At 37.4% G+C, this 12,046-nt stretch overlaps 1 protein-coding gene and 1 pseudogene across 1 annotated transcript in view; one reads left to right on the top strand and one right to left on the bottom strand.

The window, feature by feature from the left end:
- KAZN (kazrin, periplakin interacting protein) overlaps positions 1-12,046 on the top strand; it is a 1,462,370-nt gene that overhangs the window by 272,656 nt on the left and 1,177,668 nt on the right. The window lies entirely within an intron of this gene.
- LOC127553456 (rab GDP dissociation inhibitor beta-like) lies at positions 6,116-8,313 on the bottom strand (annotated as a pseudogene).

Genomic DNA, 12,046 nt, shown 5'->3' with positions numbered 1-12,046 from the left:
GAATCACAACTCAACATGTAAAGAGCTAGCCTCAGTTGAAAGCTCTGAGTTCAAGTTCCAACTCTAACCTATATTGATTGTGTCAGTAAATAACAGAATTTGAATTTAAAACACAGTCTATCAACTTCAGACTTAACCATGGGATGATTCTGGGAAAGTCAGTTAACCTTTAAGTTCCCTCAGGTAAGCTTTTAAGTCTATATATTACAGAGAAAATGTTCATGTTGTATAATAGAGAAATTTGCTCTAGGCATGAGGCACAGACAGTACAAAGGCACTGTGGTGAGAGATGGAATATCATGTGCAAAAAGAGCAAATGCTCGACACTGACAAATTCACAGGTCTAGTAAAAACAATCACAACCGCAACCACAATCCCACAAATCATGGTCAAGTGGAAAGGGTACCACTTTCCAGGAATCAAGATGCTTGGTTTCAATCTGAGTTCTGAAAGTAGTTGTGTGAGAAAATTGAGAAAATTACTTTTCTGTGCTTAGTCTCAGTTTCCCCAAACTTAATATGAAGGAACTGTACCTAAATGATATAAATTACTTTCAGCTTTGACATCATATAATCTCATGATCTTAAGCCCCGTCACCTATTTATCCGCTCACACTTATGAGATAAGACTGGAATCATATTTAAGGGAGTTTTGCACCAGGAATTAAATACTATAAACCCAACACAGGGCAATGACAATGAAATGTCCCCTCATATGGAGTTGTAAATGTTTTATGAGATCCCTTTCAGTTTGTGATCCCATGCCTTTTGAGTTAGACAGAAAAGATACAAAGAGGTACCACTTTGAGGCAAGACTGGAATCATATTTAGGGAGTTTTGCACCAGGAATTAAGTACTATAAGCTAAACCCAGCACAACAGCAGTGTAATATCTCCTCATATAAGGTTGTAAATGTTTTATGAGGTCCCTTTCAGTTTGCGATCCTATGCCTTTTGAAGTAGAGGGAAAAGACAGGAAGAAGACAAAAGCATGTATCAGGGAGACAGTTGTTTTTTTTTGGGGGGGAGTGTCTAAGTCTTCTCAGATAAGTAGTATCACATGCCTTATGCATCTCATATTTATTTTTTCAATTATTCAGAGTGGTTAGTTAAGTGTCCGATGAGTACCAAACTCAATGCTATGCAAACTACATATTCTAGTTCCCTGGGGGAGAGGAAGAGGGAGAGCTGGATTTCCTCTGTAGTGAAGGAGATGAATAAAGGAGCCTTGTTAAGCCAAGTTGTTTGTGTTGGAGCTCATTACAGGATCTTCCCTTTCCTATTTTAAAGGACAATGACAAAGGAATGTTACTGTTTACAAGGAGAAGGGCCTCAAAGGGATGCCCAGAACTCAGTCACAAGGAATGTTAACTCTTCTCCTTCCCCACAAAGTTTGCCACTGGATCTATTTTTCAAGAAGCTATATAGTAATACACATTTGCTCAGCTGCCTTAAGATGTATAAAGTACTTTCTCCAAACAATCTCGTGAAGAAGATACCTTGAGTATTATTATTATTTTTATTATTACCATTTTATAGAGGAGAGAATTGAGACTTCAAGAGAAACAGAATGATTTTGTAAGATCCCACAGCTGGTAGATAACCAGAGCTAAGATTGGAACTCAGGTCTCCTGATTTCACCTTCCTAGCTATTTCCAGGCACTATTCTTTCATACTATTCTGTTGTTCAACCACTAAGTGGTATTGCTGGCTACTACCTTGAGCCTACTCAATAAGAAGGATCCGGTTCTGGGCAAGTCCCATATTTACCCTAACATGTGTTTCACTCCAAAGAAGGCAAGGAGTGGGGAAGTGCGAAATTCTACGAGTTAATTAAAATTCATTTATTAAACACATATAATGTGTTGAGCTATGGTTCTCATGAAGTAAACAACCTTTTCTCTCCCAGATGTGCTTTTTTTCCCGTGGCTATGCTGTCTCATTAGTCTAAGGGGTGTATAGAGTGTGGATTTACTCAATCAGAATAACTTTGAGCCCATATTTAATAGAAATACTATTTTTCTGAATCAGTCATAATCACATGAACTTTGCATAATCAAGCCACATTCCCTTTGAGATCAGATAGATGTGCTTAGAGAACATATACAATGTTTTGTTCATTCTGCATAGAATTAGTGCAAGTAATAAATAATTTATAAAAGAACATTTATTATATAATTTTTGTTTAATACTCTCAGAGACTCGTTGTCTATAAGTGCACAAAAGAATGTAATAATATAACGCCGGTCCCACTGCATGACTAACTCATTGCTTCTGGAAGAGTCAATCATTAGATGAAAAACTCCTAACCTTGGATCCAATCCATATTTGTCATGACTATCAACCTCTGAAGGGTTCACATTGTGCAAAGAAGCTCCCACAGTCAGTGTTTTTGATTCAGGGACTTGTCCCTGTTAGAGATCTCTCAATTTCTTCTCAGAACAGTGAGCTCTTATATAGCAGAATTGGGAAGTCTAGGCAAGGGCTGGTGAGATTAAAAAAAATAATAAAATTTCTCTGTTCTGTTCATCTTCTTGCTTCCTTTGATCTCCTATAATCGCAAGCTCATCTGTTGCATTTCTCCTTTAGTTGATTGGTGTCATAATGGATAGAGTGTCTGGTTTAGAGTTATGCAGAACTGAGTTTAAATCATACTCATATTCATAAGTGTTCATGAGGAGGGACTTAACCTTATAAATGGAGACCTGTTCAGTTATATGTTGGATCCAGAAAGCTGATTATTAGATTTTCAGTGTGAGCATTTTCAGTATATATTGGAAATCAGCAAATGCTACAAATTAAGGCTTGATTTATTGACTTGCTGTTTGTCTAAATTTAAAGAAACTGGAGAAAATATTAATGCAGTTTAAACTTAAAGTACAATGTTTCCACATTTTGGGGGAGATCCAGATGCTTAATACTTACCAGTACATCTCTGACCATGTTTTATTTCAATAGTCTTTTTTTTTAAGCTTAGTCAAAGTAATCAGTCCTTCAGCCCTGATGTCAGGAGGACCTGAATTCAAATCTGGTCTCAGACACTTAACACTTCCTAGCTGTGTGAACCTGGGCAAGTCACTTCATCCCAATTGCCTCAGGAAAAAAGTAATCAGTACTTGTCATGTTAGTTACATTTCCCTGTTTTTAATTCTCTGTTTTAATATTCCGATATGACAGGAGTAGCCCAGCTATTTTTAAGATGATGTCATAGAAAGAAAAATAATATTTAATATGAAGTCAGATTCTTAGCTGTTTCCTGTATGTGAGGCCCTGGGAAACTTAATCTTTTTGATGAAGTTAAAAGTGAAATAGTCACTGGTGTCAGGGAGCTTACAGTCTAATCAGAGGAGATGACATACTCATATGCAGGTGTCCATAAAACAAAACAAAGTATTTTTGTAGGCTTAGGAGCAGAAGGAAGGCTCTAGCAAGTAAAGGATTCAGGGACTGCTTCATGGAGATGATGAAATTTGAATTAAGTCTTGAAGGAATCTAGTATTTTAAGAGAAAGAGGTGAAGAGGGAGTGAATTCTAGGCATGGAGGACAAACATTACAATGGCAAACGCATGAGAGCTTGGAAAGTTGTAGAAGGAATGGTGAGAATACCAGGTTAGCTAGACTAGTATATGGGGAAATGGTACACACTGTGTCAGGTATTGTGCTAAGTGCTGGGGACACTTTGTCTTTTGTATTTTTTCAGTTGTGTCTGACTTTTCCTAACCTCATTTGGGGTTTATTTGGCAAAGATATTAGAATTGTCTGTCATTTCTTTCTCTAGCTCATTTTATAGATGAGGAAACTGAGGCAAATAGTTAAGTGATTTTTGCAGGAAGATGAGTCTTCCTGATTCCAAATTCAATGGTCTATTCACCGTACCACCTACCTGCCCTACTGGGAACACAAAGAAAGAAAAAGACAGTCTCATAATCTAATGGAAAAAAAAATGTAAACAAGATATATACAGGATAAATGGGAAATAATGAACAGAGATAAAACAGAAGGGAAGAATTAAAGGGATCAGGAAAGGCTTCTCGGAAGTTCGATATTATCTGAGATTTGAAAGATGTTAAGGAAATTCCTATTTGATCTTTGCCTCACTTAAATCCAATTCACATGCAAGTCATGACATCATCCCATGATGTCATTGCTCCTCTTCAAAAATGAAGGATGCACAATGATGTGGCATGGTCTTTACATGCTCCTAAGTTTATCAGTATCTTTCCTGAAACATAGTGCTTTGAACTGACCCCGGCACTTCAGGGATGTTGAGTCATTAACTTTTTCTTTGACCATGATGGGACAACACAATTTGTGTGTGTGTGTGTGTGTGTGTGTGTGTGTGTGTGTGTGTGTATGTTTCATCACTCCAGAACACAAACTTATTTTAGTAATTTTTTTTATTTTCAAAACATATGCATGGATAATTTTTCAACATTGACCCTTGCAAAACCCTGTGTTCCAAATCCCCCAATCCCCTTTCTTAGATGGCAAGTATATATGTTAAACATGATAAAAATATATGTTAAATCCAATATATGTATACATATTTATACAATTATCTTGCTGCATAAGAAAAAATCAGATCAATGAGATTATTGAGGCTACTTCCAATGATCTTGTGATGAAGAGAGCCATCTACACCCAGAGAGAGAACTATGGGAACTGAATGTGATTCACAACATAGTATTTTCACTCTTATTGGTGTTGTTTGGTTGCATTTTGTTTTCTTCCTCATTTTTTTTTCTTTTTGATCTGACTTTTCTTGTGCAGGAAGATAATTGTATAAATATGTTTAAACATATTGGATTTAACATATATTTTAACATATTTAACATATATTGGATTACTTGCCATTCTAAGGGAGGAGATGGAAGGAAGGAGGGAAATTTGGAACACAAGGTTTTGCAAGGATCAGTGTTGAAAATTATCCATGCATATGTTTTGAAAATAAAAAGGTTCAATAAAAAAAGAAAAAAAAACTAGATCAAAAAGATAAATAAATGAGAAAGAAAACAAAATGCAAACAAACAACAACAAAAAGAGTGAAAATGCTATATTGTGATCCACACTCAGTTCTCACAGTGGTCTCTGTGGGTATACATGGCTCTCTTCATCACAAGATCATTGGAACTGGCCTCAATCATCTCATTGTTGGAAAGAACCACGCCCACCAGAATTGATTATTGTATAATATTGTTGTTGCCGTGTATGATGTTCTGTTGGTTCTACTCAGTTCATTCAGCATCAGTTCATGTAGGTCTCTTCGAGTCTCTCTGTATTCATCCTACTGGTCATTTCTTACAGAACAATAAAATTTCATAACATTCATATATCATGAGTTATTTAGCCATTCTCCAATTGATGGGCATCCAGTCAGTTTCCCAGTTTCTGGCCACTACAAAAAGGGCTGCCACAAACATTATTGCACATAGAGGGCCCTTTCCTTCCTTTAAGATCTCTTTGAAATATAAGCCCAGTAGAAACATTGCTGGGTCAAAGGGTATGCACAGTTTGATAGCTCTTTGGGCATAAGAATACAAACTCTTAAAGCAATAAATCATTATGTTATGGTGGAGAGGGCAATGATGCTGGGATCAGAGGAAGTAGATTCAAATCCTTCCTCCGATATTTAGGGTTTGAATAATTTGGGGCAACAAATTTTGCTTCCCTGAGTCTCAGTTTCCTCATGCATAAAATGAGAGGATTGAACTAGATAGTCTTTGAGGTAGGACCCTTCCAGTTTTAGGCACATGGTCTTATCGCTACAGGATCTATCTTAAGCATTTTTTAAATATCACTAGTTCTTTTTTATTGTTGTTGAATCATTTTTTCATTTTATCCAACTCTTTGTGACCCCCTTTGATTTTTTGGGGGCAGAGATACTGGAGTGGTTTGCTTCTCTCTTCTCCAGCTCATTTTAGAGATGAAGAAACTGAGGTGAACATGGTGAAGTGACTTGCCAAGAGTATCAGAGGATGGATTTGAACTCAGGTATTCCTGACTGCAGACCTGGTGCTCTAACTACTGTACCACCTAACCTCCTTTACCTAGTATTTTCTGAAAGTTTAAATATTAACTACATCTGGCTCACACAAAGTTCTTCCTTCTAAAAGTAATTACAAATGAATAAAATGCAATTCCTTCTCAGGTTTTCTGGTTTCCACAGTAGCACAAATGATATACTTCCCTTGTGTAGCTGCATTATGTGCAGAAGAAATTATGCAAAGATAGATCTGTGATTTCCAGTTAAACTGCTTCTGTGGAATCATGATCTGACATCACTGGTGTTCTTAATTGGATGGCTTAGGATACAGATAGCTCTGATCATTGTTCCTATTTTTTTTTAACTTTTTCTTTTACATAACTAGAGTCACAGAAGAGCAGTTTGCAGTGAACAATCTGTCCTTCAGATTTTACACCAATCTCTGTTTTTTACAATGATTTCTTCAATTGACTTGTTCAACGTATAGATATTCCCATATATGGTACTTAACCTTACAAACACTTGAGGCAGCTGTCCAAGGTCATAGAGTAGATAAAGAATTGGGTTCTCACCATATGTTGACAAAGAGTCACTATAAAGTTTTATCCTCTTGATGGTTTTGTAACATGGTTGATCTAAAGAGTCATCAATTCTATAGAGGACCAGGGAATGACTAGTGAAATCTATGACATCTTGGCCCAAATCAAACTTCTTGCAAATATTTTGCATTATTGTCTTCTTAGGATCAACACCCTCAAAAGTTAGAGAGTCTTTCTCATCAAAGTGGGCACTGTGTGATCTTCTGAGAGTTTAAGACAGGAAGAATGAGAGGAAGGTGGATCCTATCTATCTGTAACCACTTAGGGGTCTTCTCTAGGATATAGAATGAACTTTAGAGATCATCTCCTCAGTCCAATGTCTTCATTTTACAAAAGAGGAAAATGACAGCTAGAGAGGTAAAGGGACTTGTCCACAGTCACCCAGATAGTTACATAGGAAAGTCAGAAATGGAGCCTTACTCCTCCTATTAGTCCCCAAATCTAATTCTCTTTTAGATTGCATTAGAGTAGGAATCACATTGAAATCAAGACTTGTAGAAGGTGGTCTATTTTCAGTTCAATATTGGTTGAGTGCTTTTATGGGAAAAGCATTATTCTAGGTGGTATGAATAATATAGACAAAATATACATATGTAATATATATAAATACACACATATAACACATATATGTATACACATACCTACCTTATATAGGATATTTCAAGTCTTAATGTAGCTTTAAATTACTGCAAAGTTAAAAAGAAGGAAATAAGCATTTATTAAGCACCTTCTACGTGACAAGAAATATTCTAAAAGCTGCAATAAGAATTTTGGGGACACACCGCATATACATACATAAACTCCCTATATTTTTTGTATATGTGTATATACATGTACATATATACCATGTATGTACATTTATATATACATTATACAGGGTATTTAAAATCATAGTGTGGCTTTCAGTGCTAAAAGCTTAAAAAGAAGGAAATAAGCATTTATCAAGCACTTTCTATGTGCCAAGGATCGAGCTAAGGGCTGCAATAAGAATTTTGGGGACACATCAACCAACCAACCAACACATACATATGCATACATATATTTGTGTATATATGCATATATAAACACACACATACATGTATATACACATCACACTCATATATGTACATACATATACATAAATTATGCAGGGAGGTTTCAAGTCACAGTGTAGCTTTCAGCTACTAAAAAGTTAAAAGGAAAAAAATAAGGATTTATTTTGTGGCCGGCATTGTACTAAGGGCTGCACTAAGACTTTTGGGACATACCATATCTATATCTCTCTGTCTGTCTGCCTACCATCCATCTGTCCATTTGTCTGTCTGTCTGTCTGTCCATCTATCTATCTACATCTCACATACACATACACATATAGCACAGACCCTGTTCATACGGAGGTCTTAGTCCATCAAAGAGTTTAGACAAATCATTATAATTCAAAGAAAATGATAAGTTCCATAAGGAAGACAAAAGCAAAAGCTTTAGGGATTTGGACCTTTCGACCACCCTGCCGCTGCCCCTTTTATGTGTTGTTCTACCCCGGTTAGAATGTGAGCTTGGCAAGAAAGGGATCACCCTCCTTTATTTATTTATTATTATTATTTATTATCAATATTTTAGTTAATTAATAATTAATATTATATATTATTATTATTAATAGCTCCAGTGCTAACGCCCAGGGGCACTGTGGTGCAACGGCTAGTGTTGGGCTTGTAGTCACGGAGACCTGGGTTTGAGTGACGTGCCTGCCCATGACAGCGACCCTGGGAATGCTTCACATCCATTTGACTTCGGCCTTGTCCCTTAGTGAAGCTCAGACGAAGGTGCGTTCCTCACAAGCCACACGGGGGCAGTGTGGTGCAATGAACCTGGCTTTGAACTTGCAGTCTAGTAGACCTAGATTTGGCTCCTCCTGGTGCTTGTTAGCTGGGTGACCCGGCCAGACCCTTAACCGGTCTTACAGGGTTGCCCCTGTCGGGACCCAGGGTTTCACTAGGTAGGGGGATTCTGAGGGAGGACCTTCTCTTCAGCAAAGGCTCTCACCCTATTTGTGGAGTCTTGGACGGTCTCCTAGGAGCGTAAAGAGGTTCAGTGATTTGTGCAAGATCACCCAGATAGGGATGGAGGAGTGTCTGGCCCCTGATTCTGATGCAGGGCTGATGGTTCACCCCACCGGCTCTTAGGGGTATTAAGAGAGAAAAAACGAGGTGCTGTAAATCAAGCACTCTGCAGAGTCCATTGTTATTATTACAAGTTAACTCCACTTCTGATTCCATGATACAAACTGTCCTCCCTCCTCCATGCTCCCCAAGACCTGGCCCGCCACCTTCTGAATGTTATTAAACAGCTTATGGCTAATGGTTGGGGAAACAAAGGGGAATAGTTCCCTTCGGTCTAACTTTCTACTAGTAGAAAAATGAATCATTTGTGAGGGGATGATGTTTTCTGGGAGAGACAGCGTGGCCAATTCAAAAGAATCTCTGGACTTTCACGTAGGGGAGAACTGGGTAGGGATTCTGCCCCTCCTACGTACTGGCTACATGACCTTGGACTTTACTTCCCTGAGACCCTGTTTCCTCTTCTGTACAATAAGGAGAACCTCTTTAGTAACTTTCTCACTTCAAAAGATGGTTGGTCTGTAAGTCAAAAGAAAGCAAGGATACTCTTCCCCCACCGCTACAAACATGTTGATTGAACCACTCAGGGCCATCTCCAGTCATCCTGATCTATATCTTGTCATTGGGCCCAGATGACTCTGGAGGAGAAAGTGAGGCAGATGAGCCCTCCTTCGCTTAAATCCAATTCATTGACATGGCATGACATCACCTCCCTGATGTCAGGGTCATCTTCAAGAATGAAGGATGAACAACAACAATAAGGTGAACATATGGGAGAACTCGGCCAACAGTTCTACTAAAAAGCAGGCAGTCATCTACATTTCTGGAGGCAACAACCAATTTGGTAACATCACAGATGCATTGGAGTATTTCATTTGATCCTCACAGGCTGTTGTGGTAGAAGGGTATAAGCATTTATCAAGCACCTACTCTATACTTCATAAATATTATCTCATTGGAGCCTCACAACAATCCTGTACTGTTGTTAGCTGCATTTTTCAATTGAGGAAACTGAGGCAGACTGAAATGAAGTGACTTATCCAGGGTTTTACAGTTGCTAAATATCTGAGTCAAAATTTGAACTCGGGTCTTCCTGACTCCAGGTCCAGTATTCTGTGTACTGAGCCACCTAACAGCCCTCTTTGTCAGGAAGAACAAAGAGGTATCTTTTGTCACCTCTTGTGTGTTTATAAAGCTTGAGAGAAATGCCAGCAATTACTATTGTGCATCTTTCTGCTTCTAACTTCAAAATCTCTCTCCATCTCTCTCTCTATTCTTTTCTCTACTCACGTAACTAACAACTTAGTCCAGGTCCTTCTCACCACTTTTCACCATTACAACAGTGTTTTAACTGGTCTCTCTATCCCCACTATCTATCTCTATTCTAGTTCTTCGCATACTGTCACCAGAATAACTTCCCTTTAGTACAGATCTGAACAAGTCCCCCTCTTATTCAACCAATTTCAGTGGCTCTCCATTATAGAAGAAAATAAAAACTTTATTTCACTTCTTAAACTGCACAATCTTATTTCACCATCTTTCCATCCTCACTGATATTATTCCACCTAGGGCATTCTGTGATTCAGCCAGACTTTGTTCCTCACTTCTTATCAGCCATCTCCTGCCTCCATTCCAGCCCCTATTCTTGGAATGCATTCCCTTCTTATTGCAACCTTCTAGTCTTTTTTTCTATAGAAGATTTTGGCTGGATCTTTAAAAAAAAGAAGAAAAATCACTATAAGGTTGCAACAAGAAGGGACCCTCCTTGCTAATTGTCAATATTCTCCCTCCTAAATGGAATCATTTCTAATTACTTTATGTGCATGCATATAAACTTTATATTTATGTTGTTTATATGCATACATATGTGTGTATATATATACATATACACACATACATATACACACATATATTAATTTATTTAAATGTAATTCTTATCTCCTCTATTCCATTTATCCAAGGATTGTTTTATTCTTTATGCTTTATCCCCAGTGACTAGCAATATATTAGGTGATTAACATAAACCTGTTGAATGATTGATAGCTTCTTATATGATACCTTCTTATATACAAGAGATAATACCTTCTTATATATTGACCTTAGTAATTTAGATGGTGAGTTCTCAGGCCAACCTGCTTTACCTTCTATGCTAATAACTTCAGGTTGATTTTATTAACAGGGGACATGAACCAATGACTATCAACACTTAGTATTTTTGGGGGGAGGGGTCTAATTTCACAATTTCCTTTGATGAAGGAGGAAGGAACTGGGATAAACTGAAAAAGGAAGATGTGGGGAGAACAGAATGGCAGCCTTTGAATATTTGAAAGGGTGTCCAGTGGAACAGGTTCTAGACTCATTCATTTTTGGCTCTGGAAGGCAGAAGCAGGAGCTACTATAGGCAACTGAATTTTTATTTTATTTTAAATTTAACATGGCGGTTCCAACACCATCCTGCTTGCCTAACTCCTGTTCTCAACTTCTTTTTACTCTTTTGTTTGTTGTTAAAAATTATTCATTAGATCTAACCATTTTGGAAAGCAATTTGGAACTATGTCCAAAGGGCCATCAAATTGTGCATACCCTTTGGTCCAACAATATCACTACTAGGTCTGTATCCCAAAGAGATCAAAGAAAAAGCAAAATGTACAAAATGATCTATAGCAGCTCTTTTTGTGGTGGGAAAGAATTGGAAATGGGGAATGCTCATCAATTGTGGAATAAAAGAACATGCTATGTCACAGGAGTGTGATGGAATAATATTGTGCTGTAACAAATGACAAGCAGGTGGCTTTCAGAAAAACCTGGGAAGATTTATATGAATTGCTGCAAAATGAATTAGGCAGAACCAGGAGAATGTCGTACACAGTAACAACAATACTGTACGATGTAGAATCGTGAATGATTTAGCTATTCCCCACAATGCAACGATCCAGGACAATTCCAGAAGACTCACGATGGAACATCTCATCTGCCTCTAGAAAAAAAAAATCTGATATTGTGAACATAGATTGCAACTTGCTATTTTTCACTTTCTTTCATTATTTTTTCTCTGTTTAAATCTTGTACAAAGTGACAAATATGAAAATGTTTTATATGATTGAAAATGTATCACCTATATCAGATTGCTTACCATCTCAGGAAGGAGGGGAAGGGAAAGAGAGGGATAGAATTTGGAATTCAAAACTTTAAAAAAATGGTAAAAACTTATTTTAACACATAAGGTGGAGAAATGAAATATTACTAAATTATAATTATGGTAGAAAGGAAAAAATTCATTGATGATGTTTTCTTTCTATCTTAAGACATTATTTATTACTACTATCCCCTTTTCAATCTCCCCCCTTCGCCATTTGCCTTTGAATCTCA

This window comes from Antechinus flavipes, chromosome 3 (assembly GCF_016432865.1).
Source record: "Antechinus flavipes isolate AdamAnt ecotype Samford, QLD, Australia chromosome 3, AdamAnt_v2, whole genome shotgun sequence".
NCBI lineage: Eukaryota > Metazoa > Chordata > Mammalia > Dasyuromorphia > Dasyuridae > Antechinus > Antechinus flavipes.
The sequence above is the reverse complement of the archived record's forward strand: the minus strand, read 5'-3'. Positions and strand labels throughout refer to the sequence as shown.